At 41.9% G+C, this 7,038-nt stretch overlaps 1 long non-coding RNA gene across 2 annotated transcripts in view; it reads right to left on the reverse strand.

The window, feature by feature from the left end:
* Window positions 1-6,344, reverse strand: part of LOC109315737 — a 132,550-nt gene extending 126,206 nt beyond the window's left edge. For both annotated transcript variants that reach the window (XR_002102594.1, XR_002102595.1), the window contains exon 1: window positions 6,113-6,344. This is a non-coding gene — a long non-coding RNA (uncharacterized LOC109315737). The remainder of the gene's footprint in view (window positions 1-6,112) is intronic.
* Window positions 6,345-7,038: the final 694 nt, after the last annotated feature.

Consider the following 7,038-nt stretch of genomic DNA (forward strand, 5'->3'; position numbering starts at 1 on the left):
GTGTGTGTGTGTGTGTGTGTGTGTGTGTGTGTGTGTGTGTGTGTGTGTGTGTGTGTGTGTGTGTGTGTGTGTGTGTGTGTGTCTACCCCTGCCTCCCCAGCTCTATGCCTGCAGAGTGCCAGTGGGCCAGGCCCTTCCTTGCAAATTTGGGCAGGAGCCGGTGGGTACAGCGAGTGACTGGCTGTTTCTGTGCCGGGGGCAGGAAGAGACTGGGGGGGAAGCAACTGCCACAGGGCAAAAGAAAGCTGGCTCTGAGCTTGGTGGTGCTGTGAATGGGGGCTGAGCAGCAGGCTGACAGCCTGGCAGCACAACAACTTCCCCTGCACAAGCTGTTTGCTGGGCTGGAGGAGGAAGCAGATATGTGTCTGTATGCATGTCTGTGTTTGTGTATGTGTGCGCATCCCCACCCCCGTCCCGGATTTCCTTAAAAAATAATATGGTCACCTTAGTTTTAGGGCTATGAATTAAGGCCAGCAATTCTAGAGGTGGATGCCTAAGGCAGGGGCTTTAATAAGTGGTCTCATTCAGCACCTCTGCTTACACAACCTTTCTCTTAGGAACACAGTGTAGCATTCTGACCCGAGCCCTGGCTTGGCAGGGTTGGGTGACTTATCTGGTCACTGTGGAGGTTGGTTGTAAAATGGTTTCATGGCAGAATGTTAGGGTGACAATATTTGGATCTTGGGGAGCACTGGATGTGCAGCTGAATACAAGGCTTTAACCTGTGGCCTAGCAGAGCTGCTAACCACAAGGCAGAATGATAGCTAAACCAGCCATTTGCATATGCTAAGTAACCATCTTAACTGTGTTAACCATTTTTCAGAAAAAGCAAGTCTGTGTGAGGCTGCGTGCTGTGAATGAGGTAAAGTTTTAGAAAAATGGAAGTTGGTACATCCTGAGACTAAAACCCAGACTGGAATGTGAAAAACAACATGTAATTGGTAACAGAATCCGAGATGAACATATGTGAAAAGGTGAATGGTGATTGGTGAAGAAGCCTCCAGAAGTTTCCAGGTTTTGGTCAAAGTCTGCCCATTGACCGAAGAGCAGGAGTCAAGGTCTTAGACATGCGCTTATAGCAAAAAGACATGTAAATTAATGACATGCATAGGCAATTCCATGCTAATGAAGCAAACAGTAAACAGAGGTGTAGCTTGAGATAGGAGGAGAAATCGGTGGAGCAGGAGGAGGCACGAAGGTGGAGTGAATGTTAATGAACCTGAACTAAAGTGTATAAATGTGCAAAGAACTATTGTTTGAGGCTGCTCCCCGTGTTCATAGACTGGGTGTCTGTGAGGGAGCTCACCCAAAGCTATCTCCATTCTAAATAAAGCTGTTGCAAGCAATGTGTGCAAGTAGCATTTGCTCCCTATCTGCGCTGGCTAATGAGTAACAGGACCCATGAGCGATTGGATTGTCATCTCCCTAGTCATTGGGCGCTGCATGGAGTTGGGGTCCGACACGTTGTTGCTGCTCTGCCCCCTTCCTCCCCCAACATCATTACTGGAGATGGAGCTGCTGCAGAGAAGGTGCAGGATGCTGGGGGCAGGGCTGAGGCAGTGCCTTGCTCACTCATCTATCAGTGCCTCATTGAAATAAGGAACATGTGGATCCTTTCTAAGTCCTTTGGACATGAAGGAGGAGAGGAAGTCAGTCATGAGAAGGAAAATGAAATATTCATCAAAGAAAAGAATAAAACATCAAGCATGTTAACATTTTATATCTTGTCTCTAAAATGTTACTTTCAGTTTATATAAAAACAAAGGTCTGCATATACCTGATTTTTATTGACTGGCTACATCAGGGGCATGACTGTACAATCAACAGAGAATGGTAGAAGTACCTTAATAGGGTAGAAGTGGACAATGTGGGACCCAACATCTCCTGCTTCAGTTTGATTTGTAGTTGTAACACCATTGCTGATGGTTTTTTTAATTTTGGGTTATATTCTGCCTTAATTTGATAACTTGGAAGTCTGAAGTTGGGCAGTTGCACCCGTATCAAAGGCACCCAAATTTGAATGTGGTGATTTGTATATTTCTGTATGTGTTGGTGGGCAACTATGCAAAGAGTGTGTGTGCACAAGCCATTTTTCTTGTGGATGGTACTTGACAGCTGAAAAACACTCTGGCTTTACTCACACGCTCAGCAAATGCATTGTGCCCTACTGCCAAACAGTTGCAGATTTCAGGTCTTTTCAAATCAGTGCCCCAGTGGAGGAGAAAACACCTTAATGGAGCCTGAACATATTATATCTGCCAAATGTATACAGGTGCTGTCTACCTGCAATTGTGTGATCAAAACTGCATGTCTGAAGGGAAGGCACTGCTACTCTGTCACCAGGAAGCAACTCACTCTTGGTGCACTTGTGGAGAGGAATTTCTCCTTGAATACTTACAAGCTGATGATTCATAACTTGCATGATGTTAACACCTCCTACCATAATAGTATTACTCTAGTTTCCAAAAAAAAAGGGAAATACATTTCACTTGATCCCTTCACCCTTTGGCTAGAACTTTACCTTTTATAATGCTGCAGTTCAGAATGTTAAATTATGCTATTATACAGCATATCAAGGTTAATGGTTGATGTTGATGGCTCATTTAAAATGGTGTTGATGAAGCCTAAAGCCAAGATGAATTCCTACCCCCTGTGCTAACACTCTGAATGCCATTACTCCCAATAATATTCCATTTTTTAAGCTGGAACTGTTGGCTCCTAAAAATGAAAGCTAAAAGGTACTTTTATGCTGTTCTCTTTTTCACCAGCAGCATAAATATCACAAGATTCCTTTAGAAATATTTCTTTCCTTCAGGGGACAAATGATATTGTGGGGAAAAATACATAGATGATAGCATAGAAGTTACACATCACATAAGCTACATACATAGAAGTATAAACTGCATCCTCAATCTGTGTTACATTTATCTGATGTGGAACACAAATGTTGACTAATTGGTTAAATTTATCTTCCAAGCTTCAGCAAATGAGCTGCATAAGGAAGAAAGACTACTTTTTAGGAGACGGAAAAAAAAAAAATCTTGAGTGTCAAAAATGTGTCTCTGTCCTCTTTAGTGCATAATTTTAGATATAACCTTATATTTTTGAGCATTCATTAAATTATGTAAATATATAGAAATCATGTCTTTGAACACACAGCACAATGAGGCAAGCAAGGATCACAAATTCACAGGAAAATTCAGGCTATTCCCTCTACGACTGTCTCACTTTGCTTTGCCATCTTGTTTTATTGTAGATATTTGTATATGTTTATATGTGCTGATGCCCAGAGGCCAGCCTGGTGCCAAACTCAAACAAACTTCCAGTCACAAGGGGTTTTGCCTGAGTTAAGACTGAAGTATAGAGCCTGGAGGACTGGGCCAGCTGACAGGAATGACTGGCTGAAGTTAAAAGCTTCCAGAGGATGGAGCTGAAGAAGAAAGGGAAGGCTGTGGTCTTGAGGCAATACAGAGTTGGGGTTGCTCTCTCAGGGTCTGGGAAAGGACCGGAGAGTTTGATCTAACCATTTATTGTTCATGTATTTTGTTTGTTGTATGATTTATGTTATTTCCTATGGGGACAAGTTTGCCCCAGGGAAAATAAAACTGCTGTGAAAAGTGACAACCTGCTACACAGAATGATTAACTGGAGATAGAAAAGAGCTGTTCAGCAGCCTAAGCCTTGCCTGATAACACCCATCCTCCAAGACTTTTCCATGTCAAGTAAAAACGTTGCTTTCTTGTACTTTAAATGCAAGTTCTTCTTTCATGCCCAGCTGCTGCAGCTACAAATCTCTAAAAAGTCTCTGAAAGCAAAGCTTCACAGAAACAGAAGGGAGACAGGGACCCAGTGGATCATTCCTAAGTTGAAATGAAACATGGGAGAGACACAGGCAGATGCAAGAAGAAAAATGTCAATCAAAGAAAGAGAATGGAACAAAAAGAAATGCTACATTTTAGCTATTGCATAGCAATAGCTGAATGGTTGGGACCAGAACCTTGGTTTCTTGCCTGACTGCTTTGTACCAGAACTTGTAAACAGGCAGCTGGGATTCCCTTTGCATCAGAGAATCCCTGCCTGACAGAGAGCCAACTCAGCCAGCTGTACATCATGTTATCTAGCTTTCCTAGTGTCCAGGGCATGTGGAGTGAGTGCCCAGAATATCTTCTACCCAAGTGAGAAAGAACAGCTCTTACAGGATTGTCACAGCTGGCCTGGGTTAGGACTGCCGCAAGTCAGTTGTAATTCATGCTTTCATGGTCAATGAGTATAAAAGTGGAGCTGAAATATATTTAGGAAAGCAAATATTTGGAGGAAGTCTTGCAATCCCAATTTTAGGTAAACAGCTACAAATTTATGGGGAAAAGTGTTTTATTCAGCCAGCTTTATCCCTGGAGTTAGAATGGACATTAAAGACATAAAGCATTTACAGACAAGCTCTGAGAGGTGTGTGTGTACACGTGTGTGTGTGGGGACATGCTTTATCTAGCACAACTCTGAGAGCTGTGCTAATGAAATCTTTTGGAGAGTCATGTGTATCAGCATCCCATGTTGAAAAATGGTGACAGAGCTCTTTGAACTGAAGCTTATCAAACCAGCTTTAGTTTAACGCAGCCCACCACCATTTTTCAGTGCAGGGACACTGATGCACACATTAACTCAGCTGTGAAAATAACTTTCAGTGAAGCACTGGATGCACTGTCAAGATGTTCAAGAAGGCTAAACTGAACAATATAGCCTTGGGCCCCTAGCTTATTACTAAAGCTTTTAGTTTCTTTTAAATGGGATAAAAATATATTGTACACTTATATGTAATGAGCAGGGATCCTAGAAATCCATTTGCCATGGAAAGATGTGGAATTTGCATTTTTCCAGAGAACTTTAGAATCAGAAGAAGAAACCTTATTGAAAATGAAATGCTGGCTCCCCGGGGGAGCCAGTGGTTTACATGGCTGCTGTGGCAGCCCACCAGGGAGAAGCTCCTGGCCCACGGAAGCAGCAAAGATGGCAGTCACCCCCTCTCCCCACCACTGATTAGCCAAGAGGGCTGACCATCATGCGGCCCTGCCCCTCTCTGCCAAGGGGTGGGGCCACATGAATGGCAGCCCATTGGCCAATCATTGGCAAGGGGCAGGGCTCTTCAGGCAGCCCTCTCAGCCAACCAGCGGTGAGAGGCAGGGCTAATGCTGGGGTTCTTCAGTCAATTAGCTTTGGGAGAGGAGGGGAAGGGGAGGCTCGCTGTGGAAAAATGCGGATTTTAATTATTTTAATTGGAGAATGTTGTTGTTATCATGGAAAAAACTAGGATCCCTGGTGATAAGGCACCACACCATCTGCACTCCCACCTTTCGAAATCCTAGATCTGCCCATGTAAGCTTCTACTGGCTTCCAGCACAGAGGTGAAGGGCTCCAACACAACTGCTGTTGTTGCTATTGTTGTTATTGCCAAGTTTTATAATTCTATTCCATTCCAAATTACCTGTATAAATATTAAATTATTTAGCCATCCCAATCCACATGAAATGACTAAGATACTAATCCAAGGCAACATATTGAGCCACAGCAAACCAGGACAGAGAGTTTCAGTGTTGTTGGCTCTGAACCTTGTGCTCATTCAACTGGTGCCTCAGTGCATAGTCAATCCCATTACATAGTTCATGATCAATCTCCCATGCCATACACTCCCTTCTTTACTGTCTACTGCATGGAAAAGTACTGTGGAATACTATGGGCATTTGTATTACAATGCAAAATCCCAATGGTACCAAAATAAGAACAAATCTAGAGAGCAGCATGGACAAAGATAGTCAAGCTTCAATGGTAATGAGATAACAAACAAGTGGGGAAACTAAATGGAAAATGTAAGCATACCTGGTATTTTAGAATGTTAAGTACAGGTTCTTTAATACAGCAGGAAGTATTGTAATTGAAAGATGCCTTCAATTTGGGAACTACAAAGAATTAACTTTCCTTCACCCCAGCAAATTAGAAAATAAGTGTGTGCTAAATTTCACTTGAAAATAAAATAAAATGAAATAATGAAGATCATTGGTTTTTAAGTATCTGCCCTTGAGGCAGCCCAGAGCAAAACAGTTCCCTAAAGCAATCCTACCTTTGTTTTCCAACTTGAGTTCTTCTGCTAGCAAGCTGTCTTGTCTGTTGCCAAGCACAAATGCCAGAAACGAGAGGATCAGGGCATCCAAGATTCCAATAATAGCCAGGATATATGCCCAGCGGACTGAACAAGCCCCAAGCGTGTACTTGTCTGTTTTTTCACCGCACATCCGTTTTACCTCATCCGAATCCCAGCCGTCAGGAAAAATCATACAGCCCAGGACAAGACAGGCAGCTTGGAGACAAAAGAGAGGGAGAACAATGGTTTGATGAAATCAAGCTTCCATTTTTGCTAATATCTACATATTTATTATTAAACTGTGTTAGTCCATCCAGAATATAAAATATAGGTTACTTGCAAAACAAATAGGTCAGGTAATTATAAACTGTGACTACACATTTGATGTAAAATCATTACATCCATCATCAACTTGAAACCTAATAAACTAACATTAAAAAATTAAAGTCCTGTGTCTGGATCTCTCATCTGTTTCTTGTGATTGTGCAATCACATTTTCCTGTCATTAAGTACATTTTGTTTATGCTTCATTGTGACTTAAAAAAAGATGAAGATGAAACAAAAGAGGAAACTGATTAACTAGCTAACTGTACAAGGAAAACAAATTGATTATCTACAAAGTCAAATGTCCTGTGGAAACAGTTTGAAAATAAAATAGAGGGAAAACCCTTCTCTTTTTGGTTCTAGTAATCTTGGACAATACTTGTATCATTCAGAAGTTACCACAGTGTGAGTTTTTACCTTGTCAGTTTCCTTTTAATTTAAGTATGTTTTATGTAAAAGGCATGTATGCCTCAATAATACAACCAATGCCACTGTTCTGTAAGCAAAAATAAGCTGTCAAAATTGCTGCCATGCTCTGATTTAGTTTACCTCAGAAATCTACTCATGACACCTCAAACATG

The sequence above is a fragment of the Crocodylus porosus genome, unplaced genomic scaffold (assembly GCF_001723895.1).
Source record: "Crocodylus porosus isolate Cpor-Errol unplaced genomic scaffold, CroPor_comp1, whole genome shotgun sequence".
Classification (NCBI taxonomy): Eukaryota; Metazoa; Chordata; order Crocodylia; family Crocodylidae; genus Crocodylus; species Crocodylus porosus.